This window comes from Phalacrocorax aristotelis, chromosome 1 (genome assembly GCF_949628215.1).
Source record: "Phalacrocorax aristotelis chromosome 1, bGulAri2.1, whole genome shotgun sequence".
NCBI lineage: Eukaryota > Metazoa > Chordata > Aves > Suliformes > Phalacrocoracidae > Phalacrocorax > Phalacrocorax aristotelis.
The window spans coordinates 97177608-97198336 of record NC_134276.1 but is presented as its reverse complement, the minus strand read 5'-3'; the positions used below and the strand labels follow the sequence as shown (position 1 = coordinate 97198336).

At 41.5% G+C, this 20729-nt stretch overlaps 1 long non-coding RNA gene across 1 annotated transcript in view; it reads left to right on the top strand.

The window, feature by feature from the left end:
• The window catches only part of LOC142059703 (uncharacterized), a 184125-nt gene extending 163884 nt beyond the window's left edge, over positions 1–20241 (top strand). The window contains exons 6-8 of the long non-coding RNA XR_012661496.1: positions 4425–4527; positions 4908–5267; positions 19940–20241. This is a non-coding gene — a long non-coding RNA (uncharacterized LOC142059703). The remainder of the gene's footprint in view (positions 1–4424; positions 4528–4907; positions 5268–19939) is intronic.
• The last annotated feature ends 488 nt before the right edge of the window (positions 20242–20729 follow it).

Here is a 20729-nt window from a genome sequence, read left to right as displayed (position 1 = left end):
TTCTGCCCTGTTGCAGAAAGTTATACCTGATGTAAGGGTACTGACTTTGTCTAATTTAGATTTTTGTAGCTGTTAGTATTTACATCGTGAGATCACTGGATATTAAGGAGATGTAGGATTTGGACAGCAAAGCATAATGATTTTTGAATCTTCAGATGGAGGTATATAGGAAACATACTTCACAAATATCACTTAGTACAGAAAATATATGGGTAGAAGATGATATTTCACTGGGACTGAAAAATTTTTAGAGCCAAGGAAAAGAAAAGGAATGGAGATAGTGGGAAAAGCAAAGTAAAATAGCAATTCCCCTCCTCTCCTGAATCTCCCCTCTCCCCAAATCCATGTTGAAAAGGTTGGGTGTGAAGAGGAAAGGTGTGATTAGGCAAAGTAGGCATTGAAGTGGCATTTAGACAAAACAGTTCACAATAAAAAATTAAAGAATCAAGGTAGAATTAACTAATAGAAGGTGGTCTAAAAACCCACAGGGAATGGCAAGGCCACTGCAGTCATCTACATATGGAAAACCTCTGAGTCAAAGGTATTGCTCATAGCAGGTGAATTTGAGCGATGAGGAGGAGCAGAGCAGGGCCCATGAGGAGGCATGAAACCCTAAATCAACTCTTTTTACTAGTCCCTTTCCAGTTTAAGTTAGTCTGGTGGGACACAGGCAAGGTGGGGGGGGTTGTCAGCTGAGGGATGAGGGGTCAGGGTATGGCAACAGGGTGGCAGGCTGAAGCCCACAGTCACCCTAGGCACCTGAGTCCCTCTCTGGGCACCAGCAGCTGCCATGACCGTGAGCCTCTTCTCTACCAGCTTGCTTCTACTGGTTCACTTTCCTGACAGGTTGCTGAGCTGAGCTACCTTTCTCAGGGGCTCAAGAGCCAATGCAAGAAAAGCTGCATCTGTCACATTTAGGAGGGGGAAGTAGGAGTGCCTTTTTCAAGGTGTAAGACTAATTTTATCATTAAGTGGCTGCTGGGCAACAGCTTGGACTTCGAATGCATTTAAACCAAGCCATATAATCTGAGAAGAGCTTAGAAAGAGAATGGGACATGAAATAGACATTACAAAAATAACTGGGTTGGAGGGAATAGAAGAAACAAAAGAGCACAGGAGAAGAGCCTGATTGGTTGCACAACAGGTTTTGAACACCTAAGAACATCCATGAGCTCAGGAAAAACTCCTAACAAAGTCTGCTTTCTATAGAAGTGAATTGAGCACATTTCTTACTGGTAATACCTGGGTTGCTGAAGTCAGTGGCATCTGAAACTGGGTAAAGTGTGGCATACCACCATCAGCCATTCATGAGAAACAGAAATAGTGTATTAGGGTTTTGGTTAGTAGACAAAATAAAGTGCTCAATTATGTCCTTTTTACATCTCTGTATAGTTGTAAAGTCTTTTCACATTGATTTGAGAATACATAGAGCTTCCCAGTAAACAAATCTTTCCCTGTGATTATGGCTTTCTCCTTCACAGTCCTCCTCCCACGTCCCTTCAGGAGTTCAAGGCACCAGACCCTGCTGCTACTGCATAAAGCTGTTCAGCTGAACTCTGTGAGGCCATGCCAAGTAACCATAACTGGGTATCTGTCCCATGGATTTTTTTTTCTCTGATTAACAGCCTGGCCACATTCTTCTCCCCATAGTCCCATATGTAGCTCCTGGGAAGCTAAGAAACCTGCCTGTGTGTGCAAGCCAGGCAAGCAGAAAACTTGGCCAGGACTGCCCTGCTCCAGTGTCTGGTAGATGGCTACCACAGTGGTTTGTTCCACTGGAAACAAAACATGCTGCTTTGTAATAATAATGCTTTTAAACAGAGTATTAGAAGGTGACAAACAAACCTTGCAAGTCCTTGAGAAAAGCATGAAGCTTTTTGTGTCTTTCCCACTCACATATAAAATGCCAAACACATTTCTTGCTCCTCTAGCACTGGGATCTGCACAGCCTGGAAGCAAGGCAAGGTGCAGATAGGGAAGCTTTGCTGCCATGTGCCTGCAGTCAGGGCTACACACAGCTACTTGGGGACACCTGGCCCAATGGCCCTGTGGTCCCCCTCCCCACCTCCATCCCACACATTGGTTTGTGCTGCTTCTGCCACTCTTTTGCAATGTATGGCATGACCTGACGAGCGAGGCCTGTTAGCCAAGGCATCACACTTTTCCCAATCTTGACTTTATGTTTCAGAAGAATGAGTTTAAGCCAGTGCTCACAAGCACACATATTGTGTGCTTATTTTCTGGAGCTGTATTTTGGTTTATTCCCTCTGTGTTCCACCTGCAAAAGCTGTAGAAACAAAATATTCCTCCTCATCAGGATGAGTTCACATGTTTGTTTGGGAATTGATTTAGTCATATGTAGGAGTTAATCCCCCAAAGTCCAATATCAGGTCTATGTACCAGCACACCAGTTCCTCATGAGAAATTTGAAGCAATGATGAACCACTCTATGGTACATTCAGCCGGGGATATTGCAAAATGAAGATGTAATTTAGCAGCTCTTCCTGCAGTGCCACAGTTCTTTTTTGGAAATAGGAATAAAAGTTTTGCTATCACTCAGCAAAGTATGAGCTGGTGCCTGACCTGCTGAGGACAGCTTCTGAGCCACAGCAGGTCAGTGGTTTCCAGGCCAAATGAAGGTTGCAGCAGGGAGGCAGCTCCCACTGGTCCATGTAGGAGCTCCAAGAAGAACATTACTGCTTATTTTCCAAGTAGTGAGCTGAACTAAGCACGCAAAAAATTCTGTATGGTCAGCTGCGGAGCCTCAGAATGAGTATTTAACCTGGGGAAAAAAGCACGTAAATAGATAACGTGTGTGTGTTGGGAGGGGAGGTAATTATTTTTATGTCAGGAAATACAGTGTTTGGAAGTAACTGATTCACATGGTCTTCTAGAGTTAGAGGAAGAATGTTCATTGTTTGAGTCAAGGAAAATCTGTAATTTTGGGGTGCTATTCTGAAAATAAAAAATTACATGATTAGTACAGGGATTCTCTAACTGCTTACCCATGAGACTTAAGCATACCTTTTTTCCTACTTAGCCATGCATAGGTTTTCATGCTGAATAGCTGTTTTCAGGAGCCTGATGATGCCAAGCGTCTAGGCTGGCTATCCTGGCTACCCTTTTCTCTCCAGTTCATACATCTGGCGTAGTCCAGTCAAGGACTATACTGTGAAAACAACAGCATCTTAAAATTAGACTCATCACTAAGAGCATATAATTCATGTTATGACAAAAAAATGGTTTCAGATAATTTAGCAAGTGGCATCTGTGTTGTTGCCAGCTGCAACTGGATCTTGTCCATCTCCCAGTTGAGGACTTTCCTTTCAATTTTTCAATTGACACTGTCGTTGAAACAGCTGAGGCACAACTCCAAATATCTTAACTTTCTGTTTTCTGCTTATTTTAATGCTGGCTGATTCTCCTGGATTCCCTACTCTCCTTATTAATTATACATTGAAAAGATAACAAAATATTACAAAGCACTGCCATGTCTCTGGAATCGAGCATATTGAATTTTTTGCCTTGAGAGTCAAGCAAGATTAATTATTCTGATAATAGCAGGATTAGTCCATTCATCACATACAGTAAAAAGGCACTGTTAACATTTTGATCTAGTTATTCTTGGTCTTGAGAGGCGCAAATGGAAGACCTGGCATTTAGAGGGCATTTGTGCCTTTAGAAAAACCCCTTCCCCTGTTACCTTCTCCTGCTTCTTGGGCCAAATTCTTGCTGCAGGGCTGGATGTTACCATGGGGTTAGAAGGGAGCCCTGTGGAGGATTGTGTAGGTATGAATGTTTGGTAAAACCCTCGAATTTTAGGTAGACAGTATATTTGTGCTATCATTCAACACACAAAAAAAGAAAAACAAAATACCCAAAAAAAGAGTTGTTTTTTTTTTTTCTCCGATTGCCTTAGTTCCTGCTTTCCTACGGTGAGATTGTCAAGATCTGTTGCACGGCTTTTGAAAGCTAATTTGAGGTCAGTGAGTCAAAACTGATTCTTGATTTTTGTCAACTGTAAGCTGCAGCCAAAGGGTCTGATTTGGGAAGCGGGTGAGTGGCAATACTGACATGCTGCCCTTGCTGGTGGTTCCAGCTGTCAGCATCTTCTGGATTGGCCTCCAAGTTTCTGCACTTCCTCTGAACGGATAAAACTCAGGGCCAGGGTCCTTTCAGCTTAAACCCCTCATTATCCAAACTTCTTTATGTTTGGGTACTACTCAAAGGAAAATAAAGTTAGACCTCTGGAATACACCCTCATTAAAAGGAGGCTGGTAACTGGCTGGCTGCACAACTGGAGCCCGTCTCAGCTTATGCATTTGTAACTGAAACACCTCAACTTTCCGGAAGTCTCTAAATGTATTGCTTTCAGTCAGAACAGCACACAGACATTATAAAACCTGCAATTACTTTTACTGTAGGGCCATAAAATATGGATCTGCTAAAGTCTGGGTGTAGAAGACACGGGCATCCTACAGTTCCGACCAGTGCAGATGAGAGTCTATTATGGATGATGAAAACAAGGTACTAGAAAATCCATTAGAGCTATTTGTTGCCACTTGCAATGATAGTCCCTGTAACCACATTAAATCAAAGCATCCCTGGAACTTCATTACGAATTTCTTATATCAATACCGTATGCTGATATAAATAATAGCGTAACGAAATCAGGGAGAAGAAATTATATTGCGTTGTATGATTTAGGGATTTGTGATCAATTATTTAGCATTTGTATCAGAGAAGCACTTAATGTTTTCCATTGGGGTGGGACCGTGTAGTGCTAGGGACTGTGTATATATTGAGCGAATGAAAATTGCTGTCCCAGAGTGTTTTGACCATCTAAATTGGGTTAAGGACATATAGGTGTAAAATGAGAGAGTAAAAATTACTAAACTCCTCTCTAGATACCGCCACTCTGGGATTGAAACTATACTCATATCCAGTAAGAGAATGGAAAGAAGTGTCTGCTTTTGAACTCTAGGAAACAGCAGAAAAGAGGCCGACAGAAACCTGTGGTCACTGTGCATAACACAGCTCTTTCCCCATGCTCTTCAAACCCCCCTCCTTTTCTCATATGCTGTCTACAAACAGAAAGAAGACCAGCTGGTGTCTCTTCTGGAAATAATGGGGCTGGCCAAGAGTGGCTTGTGAAAAGAAGCAAGAACAGCATGTTTTCATGGTAATAAATTGTACAAGATTGTCATCGTGGTTTAGACAAGAGTCTGAAGGGAAACCCAGCCATGTTCTTCCTGATCCATGAGGAGGTTTGTATTTGAGTTTGCAGGCTCTATGAGCTCAAAACATAAAAAGGAGATATGAATCAAACACGCCAGTAAAGTTCAGTGAAAGGAATATGAACCCAAAATGATTATTTTTTTTTTCCCCCTACAGTTCTGTTTGCAGTATGTAATTATCACGAGCTGGTTGGCAGTCTTGTAATAATTAGGCACAACAGCATGAGTTAGAAATGTATCATCAATCTTAACTTACTATTTCTTTGCTTTTGTTGGTTTATGCTAACCTCAACATACTTAAATAGTGGTATGCATCTTTGTGAAAAAATGTTCAGAATGAAAAAGCCCATCTTTAAATTATAGTGCATCCCTCAATTTCTAGCATAAATAGGTAATTTGCATGTTAGAAACCTAAGAGTCATACAACCCTTGTTGACGTAGATGAGCAGATGTATCTGTGCTATAAGTCATTGGTTTCAAAATAATTTTAAACAATAAATCTGAAACCAAAACTTGTGAAATGCTACATTTGCAGGGACTGCCTGTGTGGGTACAGCTCAGATAATGGGGGCAGTGACTCTAAGTACGTAAAGGATGTGAAAAACCAGTTCTTACTCAAGGTGGCTTTGCAAATCTCAGCCTGTTTATTCAACATATTCATAGCCATGCATTTGTCCCTGTAAAACACGTGTCGGGGAAACATGTTCCTGTCCTGAAGGGTGATAATGCTCTAATGAAGACAGATTTTCAGGACTTTTCTTTCAGGATGCATGTGGGGGAGAATAGAGTGATGCTCTGGCCTCTGTGGACCTCAAATGGCAGAGCACTGTTTGTGTCTCCCTCCAGGGCAAAAGCCCTGGAGTCCTTCCCCAAGCTCTGGGCAGCTGGAGTTGATGCCATCCCAACACTCCTGCCTGGGCAGGAGCAAAGTCTTAGTACAAGCAGCAATGTTTGTTCCTGACCCAGGTCCACAGTCTTCTTATCAGCACGTGGGCTGGTTGGCCCCAAGACAACCAGCAGCAACTGAATATCTACCCTTCTTTGGGGCCGAAAGTCTGGTTTTGTTGTATCATCTTCATTCTTTAAAAGGTTGAGTGGAGGCGAGTATCCTAATCTCCTAACAAACAGAGCCTTTGGGGCAGTTCCTATTTTGATCCTTAACCAAACCAGTTCTGGAGAGGGCCTAAATACAGTCTGTCCACATTGCCAACATATATACGGAAAGCGGGGGACCCTACACGCGAGTGTTACAGTATTACGTCAGTATTGCCCCTTTTTCTCTTTGCCTTTACCATGGAGTGGTACCAGAAAGGTGGATTTATCAATTATTTACCAAAAGGATACAGATTAAATAAACATACCACCTCCTTGCTCCCACTAGCCTGTAACTACCGGCTCTCTAAACTGCTTGTCTGCATGCCATATAGCAAAGCTAAAAGGCAGAAAAGCTTCCTGTCCTCACACTGTTGGTATAACCAATGCCTTTGTCTCCGGTATCCCTGAAATGAAAACTTAGGAGGTTTAGCTGAAACTCCTGAGAACATCCTTGAACATGGCTTCTGAACATCTCAAAGTTTCAGCTTTTATGTGTGTATATGTGTCTGTGGACCTATTTATGTATACATAAATAAAAAAAGAAATTAAAAGTCCTCTTCAGTTTCCATTCCCAGAAAGTGGAATATTTCCATCGGGTTTAATAGGAGAGTAGAATTAAGTCCCAGTTCAGGAAAGTGCTTCAGTCCGAGCTTTGAGGAGGTGACTTGTCCCAGAAACTTCAATTAGGCATGTCAGCAAAAGCTTTGCTGACTAAGGACTTCCACAGCTCAGCTGGTGTGGAGGGCAGCATCCAAGCTGGATGCTATAGGATGTTGACCTCTCTCAAGAACCCCGTGCAGCAGCCAACCATCTGCAAAACATGCAGAGTAATCATAATAATTCCCTTGGCAGCCTCTTTCAGAGAGGAAAGGGAAAAGAAAGAGTAGAAAAAAGAAGGAAATTCATTTTAGTTAGCGTTGAAATACTCCTGTGATTATTGCCTTCACATTTTTCAGTTTGGGGCTATATATTAGAACATTTCTACTCTCAACACCAAATGTTGTAACAAGGTCCTCAGGGCTAATGAGTGGTAAGAGGGGAAAAAGAAAACCCGTTATACTAGTTTTGTATTCTCTTGCACCAACAAAGGTAAATCTTGATCCTTAAAAGGAAGCGTGTTTTAGGGGTAGTTAGCATTATTTAGTAGTTGCCACAAATAGCTTTCATATCTTATTGTAGGGATGGGCAGCCTCCCTGACCCCATGAGCAATATGCCAAAATCGCCATATGCCTGAAAGCTTGTTGTCCCAGAATTTATGTGAATCCCCTGATTGGGAAAAGTACAAATATCAGGGTCATGTCTGTCTTCTTTCCAGTTAGATTTACTAAGGATTTTTTCGGTTGGTTTCTATGGGGAAAGAGGAAGGGAAAGAAGGTTGTGGGTATTTTGTTTCTTTCTGAAGCACTGATCTATGGGAAACACCAATATGGCTAGACCTGATGCACTGAACTTGCCAGTTCCTCTGGAAGCACTGGTAATGGCAGTCATTTTGCTGAATGGCTGCCTCTGGTTAGTGACTACTGGGTAATGGGCAGCATGATCAGGCCAAAGTTGTTTTACATGGAAGACCTGTTTACACAGGAGAGGTCAGAGAGTGGTGGTGTCCCCATATGGAGATGAGCCTGTGAAAGTCTGTAAAGCTGACTTTAAAGTAAAGGCATGCTTTAGCAAGTTCGGTTCTGAAATACATTGCATGTACAATGGAGGAGCAGAAAGTAGAATGGCAATATTTTTCACATACTGCATGTAATAACCCTTTAAATACTTTGTGAGCCCTCTAGTGGTGCTCTCCATGCCCTGGAAACCTCCAGGAGTAAGCTGCAGCCAGGTAGACCTTTGTCCATCATGATAGTACCAACACTGCTCTTCACGGTTAAGCATGCGCATCTCCTTATTTCAGATTACTATCAAAACCACAGAGATTAGAACTTTTTTCTACCTACCCATGATAAAACGTTCTTCAGAACATAAGAGGGAACTCACTGAAACCTGTTTCTCTTTTTAGTCCTCCCTGTACAAGTTCAAGCAAGAGGTGCTCCTTGGTGGATGTCCTGGAGCTCCCCGGGTCCCACCTCACAGCCGCTGCCACACTCCCATGACATCATTCAAACCTGTAGGTGCACACACTGTACTTCTGCAGAGATGACATTATAACAGCCTCTGCACTGCTGTCTCTGAGGGGTGGAAGCGGTGCCTGCCTGCCTTGTGTGAGGTGCTGCTGCTGGCCAGCTCACGAGCCGGGGCCGTGCAAGGGCTCTGCTCTCACAAAGGTGCGTGGCTCCTACATCCCAGGCAGCCATGGGGGACAATTAAGGCAACATCATGCCTACCATAGCAGCTACAGCTCTGGTTTTCTGTATGCCATGCTATCTGGGCTTTGCTGAAGCAGCGCGGTAAGGATGCAGCGCTGCAAGCAAGAATTCACCAGAGAGGAATAATTTGGCTGGAAAGTCCTAAACTCATTTCTAAAAGAACTCAGCTATGGGATTTCGGTGCAGTGGAAAGCATCACTCTGCTTTTATTCTAAACACAGTTTGGAGCGCTCCTTTATTTTTTAGAATTGACTCATAAAGACTACAGGAGGGCACCAATTAGTGAAATAAACCTCTAATCCTCAGTGCAGTGCCTGCTATAGGACTGCTGTTTAACAGCCTTCTTGCTAATCAATTCTCTTCAGTCAGCTAAATGCCATAGATGCTATGTAAATGCAAGTTTAAGAGTATTCTTCAGTGAGCGGTTAAACCTATATTCCTTCTACTCCACCATAAAATCAGCATGCATGTTAACAGATATCTACTCCACCTTATACAAATGACTTTCCTTGTTCATTTGATTGCTGTTGCTTGGGAAAAACAGCAGCAGGGAATAGCAATAAACTGCCTGTTCTTCCTGGGCTACATTATAAAAATCTGATACCTCAATGGCAACCAAGGCGTAGAACAAAGATGCATATTTTAGAGTCAAAATAATGTCCACAGTTTGGATTATTTTACTTCCATTGTAAATTTTAAGCCAGACTGCCATCCTTCAGCTTCTGGATAAAAGGGCTGCTCCTCATAGCCTTCTTCATGTGTAATATTCATCCAGAGGAGATTTTTTTTCCCTTTGGAGTCGATATATTAGTGAAATACCTACGTGTAGTTTGAAATGAGGCAGTGTGCAGAATCCTATCAAAGACAAATGAAACCCAGCTCCATCAAGGCTGATGACAAAAACCACGTTGTCTTTAATGAAACTAGAATTTCACGCCTAGTGTTTGGTGTGTTTTAACTAACAAAACTTTTTCCGAAGCAGGGTCAAAGACAGCTGGACAACAGTGTGTACTTGTCATTTCTCTTCTGTGGTGTCCTGGGGCAAGAGCAATGATGCTCAGGAAGAGATAATCAAACACTTAATAGTTTCAATAGTACATCCCAGTATCCTTTAACACAGAGATCAGTGTATTATTGCCAGGAGATGAAATTACTTTCCCTGAATTGTTCAGCAGAACTTTAAATAAAGCACAGGTCTTGTGTGTTCATGGCATTGAGCAGACATTAAAACAAAGTAAATAAGATGGTGCTGTGTCCCGCAAGTTTCACTGAGTTGCTCACGTAACATTCTTGGTCTGTCTTTATACTAATGTTGGATAATAAATCTTGAATAAATTAAATATTTTGTTTGAGTGTCTAGCTTGTAGGAATTTTCAGGAGCTCCAAAGTTCCATTATCTTCCCTGTGTAGGGAAATTGCATCCTTTCCTTTTTCTTTTTTTTTCCAGTGTGGGTTTTGTTTATCATTTCTTATGATGTTGTGTGATATGTATCATGGGCGACTTCAAACACTCATTCTTTTCATAGATAAATGATCTTAATTGCAAAAATACCTTCTGTATAATGGGAACTTATTATTCTAGCGATGTAAAGTATACATCAATAGTAACTAATTTCCACATATGTTGTTTATCAATATTTTAGCACATTGCACAGGTGATGAGCTTTTCACTGATTAAACCGGTGAGTCAACTGAGGTAAACTATACTGACAGACTGTATGTATCTGAGATAGGACTGTTGAAACCTAAGAATTTCACAAAGCAGAAACAAACATACCACATTCTATACTCTCCAAATGTTACCCATTTGGGAGCCACTGCTCATTTCCTCCTATGCACACATACACACAAAATTTTCAGCATTTTATTAAGTATAGAGAATTGAACCTATTGACATACTGCACATGCAAAGCAATCCCGAAATCTTTAGTTTAATTAATAGACAGTTAAATGATTTCAGAATATGTTTATAACAGGCAACTCAGTGAGTCCTGGTGAAATTCCAAGATAAAAAGATATAACCGTTTCTTTGGAGAATATTTGAGAAGGTTTGTTGGTTTGTTGGTTTTGGGTTTTTTTGAAAGTTTATTTCAATTTTATTTGTAGTATGAGAGGCTCAGAAATTTGATTTTTGGTTTTCTTAACTTACCAAGTCCCTATCCATTTAGTAAAACATTGAGGGCTTTCTTTCTACCTTGCATTGGACTGAAAATATGTATGTTTAGTATAAAACAGCTTTAAAATATGTAGCATATTTTCCTGCCAAAGATCTGTGTCTGCTGTTACTAAGGCTAGTGGTTTGTCATAATAAATCACACAAGTTGTCATGGGAAAAGTGCAAGGCAAGCATCATGAGTGTGTAGTAAGAAACATGGATCATTTTATTTAAATACAGACATTCTTTATTTTCAGTGCATGTATTGAAAAAAAGAACAATTTCCGTAACTATTTATCTTTAATTCAGTGGCAGCAATAGCACAGAACCATTATTGCTCCCTCTTCATTTCTGCTGCCCTGTCTGTGCAAAGGGAATCGGGCGTGTAGTTTTGTGGGTTGGGGATTTCTGCCTGTGGTCCACAGATGACTTCTGCAGGGGCTGCCAGGAAGGAAGCCAGCCAGGCAAGCCCCTGGTCAGTGGGGTAAAGCTCATCCTATCAGCCTTCAGCCCTCCGATGGAAAACTGTAGGGATCTCTGATGAGACAAGTTGAAAATCATTGCTGTTACAGATTTTCACAAAGGCCGCCTTGTCCCTAGAGGAACTAATGTCTCTGGGCTCCCTCCATGATCACAGCTGAGATAAGGGTGTCCTCAGTCACTTGCCCAGAGAAGTCCATTATCCTCCACTGATTAAAGGATCAATCCTGGTGGATGAACCTCCAGGAGCTAAGATTTGCCTCTATGAATTCTGCCCCCTGTTAAGCCCCCCTCCATCCAAACCACAGGCATCACAGATCTGGAGGGAGTGCCTTGACCTGAAAAGCAGCTCTGTCAAGCCAGCGCTCACCTTCGACTGAAAAGAAAGGTCCTGCTCCTTCTCCCCTGCCCCCTTTCCCCAGCTGCAGGTACCCTCCTCCCTCCTCATATTGGCTTTGGCAATTATGTGGCCTTAGGGCAAGTCAGCTCAGTTGACAGGTTGACATATCTGGCAGCATACTGTTCTTTTATTTGCATATTTATTTATATGCAGTGTTAGATTTCCACTGGGTCAATTCTGTGAATTGATTTGCCCCAGGGCTGTCTGGTTGCTAGAGCTATCCCAAGGGGAATGGGGCAGGAGCGTGTGGCTGGGGGAGGAAAGAGGATGAGGAGTAGGAACTCCTTCCTCTTCCTGGGCAGGCACTCAGCATGATGCGAAACCATAACCAGACGATGAAACTCAATGGCAGCTTGATGTCCTGCCCACTCCTGTCCTGCGCTCCTGTCCTGCACTCCTGTCCTGTCCTTGACCAGCTCTGGGGCTCAGCTACATGGGCAGCGAGCTGGCTGCAGGAGCTGACTTTGCAGAAAGCTTTGCAGTCTGGGTTTTCAGCTGTGTTGGCAGAAATGCATTTTCCTACTTGCTGCATAGGCAAGAGCCCACCCACCCTGGTGGAAGGGAGCAGGCAGGGCAGGAGCACAGGACCACAGCAGATAGATGGGACGCAGATGGTCTTGAGCTACTCTGGAAGTACCTCAGATATCCAGAGGAAATCAAGAGCTCTAGCTGTGAGATCGCATCCTTCAGAGCACCCCTGGAAGTGTTAACAGTGTCTCTCTTCCCACATCATTCTCCACATCATTCTCCTCTTAAGAAACATGTCTTCTTATGGCAAGAGCTATGGATTGATTTTACAGCACATGAAGCCAGCTGAAAACAAAATGTATGCGACAGCTATCACAAACTGCAGCTCTAACACTGATGGGAGCCTAGATGTTGAAACAGTGCTGAAAAAGTCAGATGCACTGTGGCAGCAGTCATCAAACCCTGACATGATGGGAGGTATCCTTTCTGTAAGTACACCCGGGCATCCCAGAAGCCAGAACTGTCTTTCTGCATCTGGCTTATAAAAACTTACTTCTTACGCTACACATACCTATTCAGTTTTGTTTTCTTCTGTATGATGAAGAAATGTGAGCATTCAGGTTTAGTAAGCCACAGCTGTGAGATACCTCTGACAGGGAATCTGCAAAACCAAATCCCCAGTCTGATGAATATTCTCAAAACTGAACTAATTCAGGCTTCTGTACACTGGATATCACACAGGCTTTCACAAGATGTAAGGGACTGGCAAACCAGAATAGTAAGTTTAACTAAAAAACAAAAAGCAACTATGAGACCAAATATGACAGTAACTAAGAGTACCCAAAAATACAGCAAGTAACTATGCCTTCTTGATATACGAAGGATTAGCTGTTACAGGCCTGATTTATCACTGTATTATACCGATTTTATGCTGGTGTAAAAACAGGGTGATAGAGCTGTGCTGAGTATCACTAAGTATGCATCCCTTCAGTTCTGTCATATACTCTCACAGGCATAAAAACAGCTAATAATTGAGCAAATCAAAGAAAAATTCTACTAAAATGAAATGGTAGAAATGTCAGGTGCAGGGAAAGACCATCATTATACTCCTTGATCAATGTAGTTTTACTGCAATGATCTGGCCTAAGGGGCAACAGAAATTTATTGAAAAGCTAATTTTCAGTAAGATAAAGTCCTCTTGCAAAGCAGCATTAAAATGTCTTTGATAAGTAATTAAACTAGGCTGGAAGCTTCTTAAATACTCTAGAGTTAAATATTCACCTTACATATTTGACCATCTCCATCTTACCACGATGTTTAATGCTTGCAGCTCTTCGAACCCTTGGGTTCGAACTTATTATTGGGCTTGTTGTACAGTACTTTATTGGTTTAGGAGACCCTTTGATTCACAGTGAATTACTCACAGAATAATATTCTATCCAGGAGAAACAAGCCTATGACCCTCTCTATAACAGCAGCATATTCTGAGTGGATATTATGCCACAGGTTGCAAAATTTATATTCTTCACAAGGCATATGTTTCGTGTCGTGAGAATTCATATTTCTCCTTTGAAGTTACACACAAGGCTTTCTCAAGTGCAAAAGGTATTAGGAAATGCACTTGAAAACACTCTGAAGTTCATTTCTAAGCGTGTTTATTTGAACAGAAACGTCAACAAGCACAGATATTGCTAGGCTAGAACAATGAAGGAAAGGACTTGCAAAAAGGGGGCCAGTGTGGCTGGGATTAGCGTATTGTGAGAAAAGTACAGCTTGCATGGTAGCAGGACATTTGAATAATGCAGTAACAAATGGTTTCATTTAATTACATCTATGATCGGTTACTTTTAGCTATTTAAAATATTGCAACTGTATTCCTTATGTGATTGTTTCAAAAAAATATTTGGCTTGCATTCAGTCAGTAATAATCAGTGACAGCGTTACTTTTACAGTAAATGTACATGAAGTTTATGAGTGACTGAGCAGTGTGGCATAAAGATATCTATTTGGCATTTCCAAGTTTTATGAGTTTTCTCCAGAAGAAACTTCTGAGAAGCCTATTTACCCATGTAGATATCTATATACTCACTTACTGTAAGTGAAAGCAGGTTTGTGTCATCTGTTACGTTTATTTTGATTGACTATAGTTGTTTGCCCTTTGATTGCTGCTAATGTTCTGTGGAGCCATTTGTTTTCCTGCAGAGTTAATGGTATGAAAGGAGAAGGTATTGCCTTCTTTTTAGGATGAATTAATTTTTAAAGTGCTTTTGTTTAAAAGGGGAAAAGCCCCCAAAAAACCAGAGTGCCCGTTCTCTCACCTGTCCGCTTTAGGAGTGTTCACAGAGACACCTGAAACATGGAGCTTACTACAGATTAAGGGAGAATATTTCTGTGAGGAGCCCTCTGTCAAATTATTGGCAACAAATCACTTGTCCCTCGGGACAGTCAACACTCGCATTTCTGCTGGCAAAAACTAGAGGCAACCTGGTCTAAATTCATCTGCTATTTATCCTGAAAAGTTTTAATAAAGGCTTAATTGTGAAGGGGTTTCCAAGTAATGACTTGTAGCTGGTGAACATATCCCAGTCCAGGGAAAATAACTGTTCTGCTGCATATTTCAGAATCTTTGGGATTAGGGATGTGGCCGGTGGAATTTTTGACAAGAAGTGTAAATACATCACGATGTGATCATTTGGAGATTGCTTCTCATAATTGCCCTTTCCCTTCCTTTTGCCTTATTCTTCCCTGTTGCACAGCCCCAGTCACCTTCCTTTTGTGAAAGCAGGGCAGGCTGCGGAGCCGGCGCAGAGACCATGGGGCTGGCTGCTGGCTCACCCACAGTGGAGAGGGGCTGGCAGCCACCCTGATGTGCTCAAAGGGCTCCAGCCTTCCTGGAGAACCCTCCAAACACACCTTCCCAGGAGAAAACAAAAAAATGAAGGCTCAGGGTCTTGCTGGCAGCATTAACCAAAGCAAGATGTTGTACCTGCTGCGGGCAAGGGCTTTGGTACCCTACAGCTCTGCTCTGGTGATGATCTTCCTTTGTTTTCAGTGGAGGACTTTGTTGACAATAGACTCCTCTCCACCTGAAAAATAGAAGCAGCAGCTTTGCTATTCGTCTTTCCCACCAGAGTTTTTCAATAGCAGGTGTGCCACAGCAGCATGGGAGAGATTGAAGAGTCCACTGCTCTCACACCACAGAGACAGAGAAAGGCATGTGGGCTTGAAAAGCCTTTCAAGGGGCTCTTGAACCTGAACTTGGTTGCCTCTATGCCTGTTTTGAATGAAAGCAAAGAGCCAATCAGTCCTAACAAAACTGGTGTTGCAGCAAAGAGAATTTAAATCCTAAGCAGGTTTTGCTTCAAGACTATGCAGACTTTCATTTGGTCACTGGTCTGCCTTTTCATTCCAGCACTGTTGTAGGAATGTAAATTAGGACTAACAAGGAACAAAATGGCTTCTTTTCCTAAGTAGATGCTTAAGTTACAGCCATCAGATGTAACTTTTAATTGTCATTGAGGGAATTGACTACTAACATTTTTTCTTTTGTTTCAGACTGTAATTATCTCATTTTACACCTTTATGGTCATTGCTTGTTTTCATGGGCAGATTTTGCGCAGTCCCTCATATTGTGTTAAAAAAGAATCTGAAATTACTAGCACCATAATTAGGACTGAAACTAGGAACACCTCTTCCTAATGATTTCAGATATGATGAGTAATTGTAATTTATGGTGGCTTTGTACGCCACCATGAGTTTTACAAAAAGCAAGGAAACAAAAACAGGCCAACAACCCTGTACTTCCTTTTTGCCAAAACTCTCCCCTCTGCTCCTGGTTTCTGTGAGCTGTGGCCACACTATCGGAAAGCCGTGGGCTGAGCATATATCTATCAGGTGTTGCTGCATCTCTCCAGAGCATAACATGGGCATGAACTACAGTGGAGTATGCCCACCTTACCCCCTTCTCCCTCTGTACCACATCCTCAAGCAGTGTCCTGACACAAGAAGACTGTGTGTATACAGGAATCAAGTGGTGCCTCTCCTTCAAGTGGCACTGACCTCTTTGCTTTTATTCCTCTTTGCCTCACAGAAGGAAAGAAACCTGCAGAGCAAATGAATTATGACAGTTTTTAAAAAAATAAGTGTTTATATTTGGGGGCGGGTTGCAAGCTTTCTTTTTTTAGAGGTAATTGTATAACAAACAAGGTGTTTCACGTTTCTATAGCTTATCAGGAACCTTGAGGTCTGGTGCTGCACTCAGGCAGATCTTAAGGCTTAGAGGTTTGAGACCATCTGGTAGAACATCCAGATGGTGTCATTCTGTCCTTTCAGTGATGATTCAGACTTTAAAAAAAAAATCAAATTTTTTTTCTTTCAATTTGGTTTACATTAATATCAACATACAAATAAAAAACAGGAAGTTAATAAATATATGAAAGTATCATTAATCCCAGTGTTGAATGACTAAGGTAAGAGTGCTTTTTCCCCTCCCCTGCATTTCCATGGCATAAGAAACTGGTAATACGCCTGAAAATCTTCCTTTAAAATGTTGCTTCACAATCACTGACTAGAAAGATCAGAACATTTCCTGAAATGTTGTGGTTTGCATAAGGTCACAATAGAGATGAAATGGAAAAATTGCACCGTGCACCATTTGAGATATGTGAGTCTTTTGACCACTAAATTTGATCTTCTGTCATTTTGAATATTTCCTGGCAAAAGAACATAGTCAAGATACCTCTACATATTGTATTACACATATATCTGTATTTATATACATACCCATATATAGATATTTATATATAGTAAGTGCAAACATTTTGGGTTTTTTTCACATGCAACTGCAAAAGTGGTTACTTCAGAAAATTAACCAGTGGTAAAATGTTGTCATTTTCCCTTGAAAGACAAGAAAGCGTGAATAAAGATTAGATTTAGAAAAACAAAGATTCACCTGGAAAAACATGCCACTACAGTAAGCACTAACTATTGCTCTTCATTGCAGCATGGCTGCATAGTCACCTACAGCTACAGCAGTGTGGCAGGTGTCCTTGGACACTACCGAGGTCTGCATGCTAATGGCTCATACTTCTCTCACAACTGTTAACTGAAATATATATGAAGGTAAATGAAATAAAACGAAGGCAATACTGGAGTACCACTCCTAAGAGTGTGTTGGAAGCCGTAGAGCTATGATGAGTTGTCTGGCTTATAGTGTATCTGAAGTTCATCTGAAAATTGGAAGGGGCTGCAGGAAGTCATCTAGTACACCTAAGAGATAACAATGTAAATCAGTTTTTGTGGCAATTAAGGTATGTGTGGTGAAAGCAGAGGCAGATGCATGTTTAGATTAGTGAGTTACGCTAGGTATGAGAGGTGCTGAAACTTCAAAAATTGATTGCCAAACTTGTTATTCACATTCTGGGCAAATATTTGGGAATATGAGAAGAGTCATTAACATCCCTTCTCTCAACACGTACCAGTGTAATGATTAGCAAAACATCTGAAACCATGCTATGTGGCCCTCTGTAGAACTGGCTGCTGATGTGACCCAATAATTTTTTCTTACATTTCGTCATATTTTGTCTTTTGCCTCCTGGTCTCCTAAAATGATACTTTTCCATCTTTTTTGTCCCAACCCTTGATGTTGGAGACTAAAATGAAATATCTGACAGAACCCTCGGTTCTCTGGGTCAGTAGGAATATTCACTTGCTGAGAGTTAATCACACATCAAAGAGGCATTTTGAATGGTCGTTTTAACCCCAAAACACTCTGGCGTGTACCAAAGAAAACTGTATTGGCAGGGTCGATACTATTCACAATGTTGTCTCTCCGGCTTTGTTTATGGCAAGAACCTATGCTTATAACTTATCATAGTTCACTTCTGAAATCTGGAGTCGTCATGCAAAGCCAAACAGAGCAGTTGTTGTGGTGATGATTATTAACATTATTATTGATGTTGTTTATAAATTAAAGCCCACTTAGGAGAGCAGTTACATGCATGCTTTAGTCTCATGGAACTGAAAGGACCACTGAGCTACCCATGGTTGTTTAAATGTTATTCCAAATAGGGATGAACCCGAACATATGTTTAAGTGCTTCACTGAACTGAAGCCTACTAGAGATATGGAAAGTCTCATTTTCTTCATGGGATGAACCTTTGTTCATTCCAGCTAGACCATGCAGGCATAAATCATGCTGAACAGCCAAAGAAGCATCTCCCTGCATAAATTCCTGGATTGCTTAAACTTAACACCTAATTACAGAGCTGGTGAACCTAGATACACTGAAGGCGGTTTGAAAGGCTGCCTGAAACATCATGGGTTGAGATGCCTTTGTCGGGAGCATTGTGCTGTGATGTGTAACGTGGGTAGATTCCTGTGGGATGTTGACAGTTTGTGGGAAATGCATGTAGGAGGAACTGGGTTATGAAGACCAGGGTTTTAATTTTTTTTTTTTCTCTCTTTCTCTCATTGTACTGTTTGTAGGCTTGGGGAATTTTGGGGTTTGTTTTGTTTTGTTCTCTTTTTAAGGTAGGGGGAAGGAAAAGCTTCTGGTTTTGGAAAAATCTGGCCAATACATGCAGCATGTCATGAGTCACTTTTTCCTGGAGGTTTGATACTACACCGGTCCTTTCCTCCCAAAAGGATGCTGGTCGATGCTCCTGAAAGCCCTGATGTTCCTTTTTTGCTCACGGCATTTATATGGAGTGATAATCACTTGATAAGCCATGGATTTATGTAATAAATTAATTAGCTCTGGAGTGTTTCCTCCACACACTGCCTGCCAGTCTGTCTCTACTGGGAATTGTTCAGTTTTTCCCAAACAGTTACAAATAGCTCTCAGTATTATTATTTTCTTTTAAATCATTTGTCAGTAAAATGTTTTCTCCTTTCCACACCAGAAGTGGATTTTGTCCTCAGTGTTATTCTGGCCTGAGGCACAGGGCTGGCACCATTTGGGTCTGCACCAGCAGTGGGTTCTCTGCATGCAAACATGCAGAGCTGAAAGTTCACTGGCTTACAGCAATGCAAGGATAGGGCCAGGAGCTTTGCCGTTGGAAAAGGGTAAATCTTACCTTCATGAACAACTTGTGACTCTTACATCTAATATCAACAGGGCATGAGATACCATATTTGAAGCAGCAATGCCATTAGTCATAGAAAAACTATTTTCATGCCACCTTCCCTCCCATACTTCCTTTTTCCTCTTCTGACTCTATGCTGGAATTGGCGTATGATATTGGACCAGGATCTGTTTAATCTAAAGATGGTAATATAACTTCTTGAAAAATATTTCTTGAACTTAATGAATTTGCATATTCTAATTTTCTTTATAAGTGTCCAGTACATTTTAATCTTGCTAGAACAAAGAGTTCCAGAGAGTAATTTTGTATTTGTGTTGTGTGAAAAAATGCAGTCTTTTCTCCCCCCTTATGGATTTTTATCATGTAATGTTTCCACTTTTTGAATGACAGAACTGTTGAATAGGAGCACAGGGTATTTCTTTTGGATTAGAGTCATCATATTGCAACTTCTGATATACTCCTTATTTTGCCTTTAAATGGACCTAACCCTTTTTATGTTTTCTCCTCTACTTATTTTAATTATTTTTTATCTGAATCCCCTCTGTTACTGTATTATCTCCTATAAAAGCACTGACCAAAACTGAACGCAGCATCCCAGTTGGCAGTGTATTATTCATTTACCTATCACATTATGCTGTTTATAATGTATTTTCCACCCTGTTTCTTATGCCTTATAATACATCATTTGCCTTTTTTTTTTTTTTAGCACAGATGACGTACTCTACAGAAGCTTTCCTGCAGAACTGTTGTGATCCAGCCCTTTTCCAGAGTGTCACAGTTTATACGTCAATGAATTGCCTGTGACTTCTACTAGTGGTTGCTGCTTTTTATTTATCAATATGTACTGGGCTGCCATTCACTTGGCCTTGTTAGGGTCCTCTCCATGGTTTTCCTCAATTTTGGCCAATACTTGATATCTGCCTCTGTGTGTGTGTGTGTTCTGCAGATGCTCCCACATAATCACATAGCCCTTTCTTGGGTTCATTCCCATCAACAGCCCTGCTAGAAGGCTTGGGTTCATTCCCATCAACAGCCCTGCTAGAAGACATGAGACACCCTCTGCCTCAGTTTCTGTCAGGCCATCTAGGTTGTTTGTACTTACTCTTCATTTCACGCCTCTGTACTCTGCTCCAGTTGTTAGTGCAGAGTTGTTACCCGAGCTCATGCAGGCACATCTGAGCTGCCTTTGAACTTGTTAGCTCAGGTGAAGCTGGCAGCAGTAGGTAGTGTGGGAGGCTGCGAGCCCTCATGGTTTGCACAGCCTCTGTTAGGTAGCTGTGATGATCTCTGTGCTGATACACCTACCTTCCTGCAGTACGGGAACTACACTAGCAAAAAATGACTTGCGTAAATCTCCTCAGCCACATTTCTGAGGGCACCTTGCTCATGGCCTTCCTGTCCTAGCCATGAGGAGGGTTTCTCTGGCATCCCAGTCTGCCATGTGTGTTAAACAGCCTTTCTGGGAAAAAAAAAGAAGCTTTATCAAAGGCTTTTTG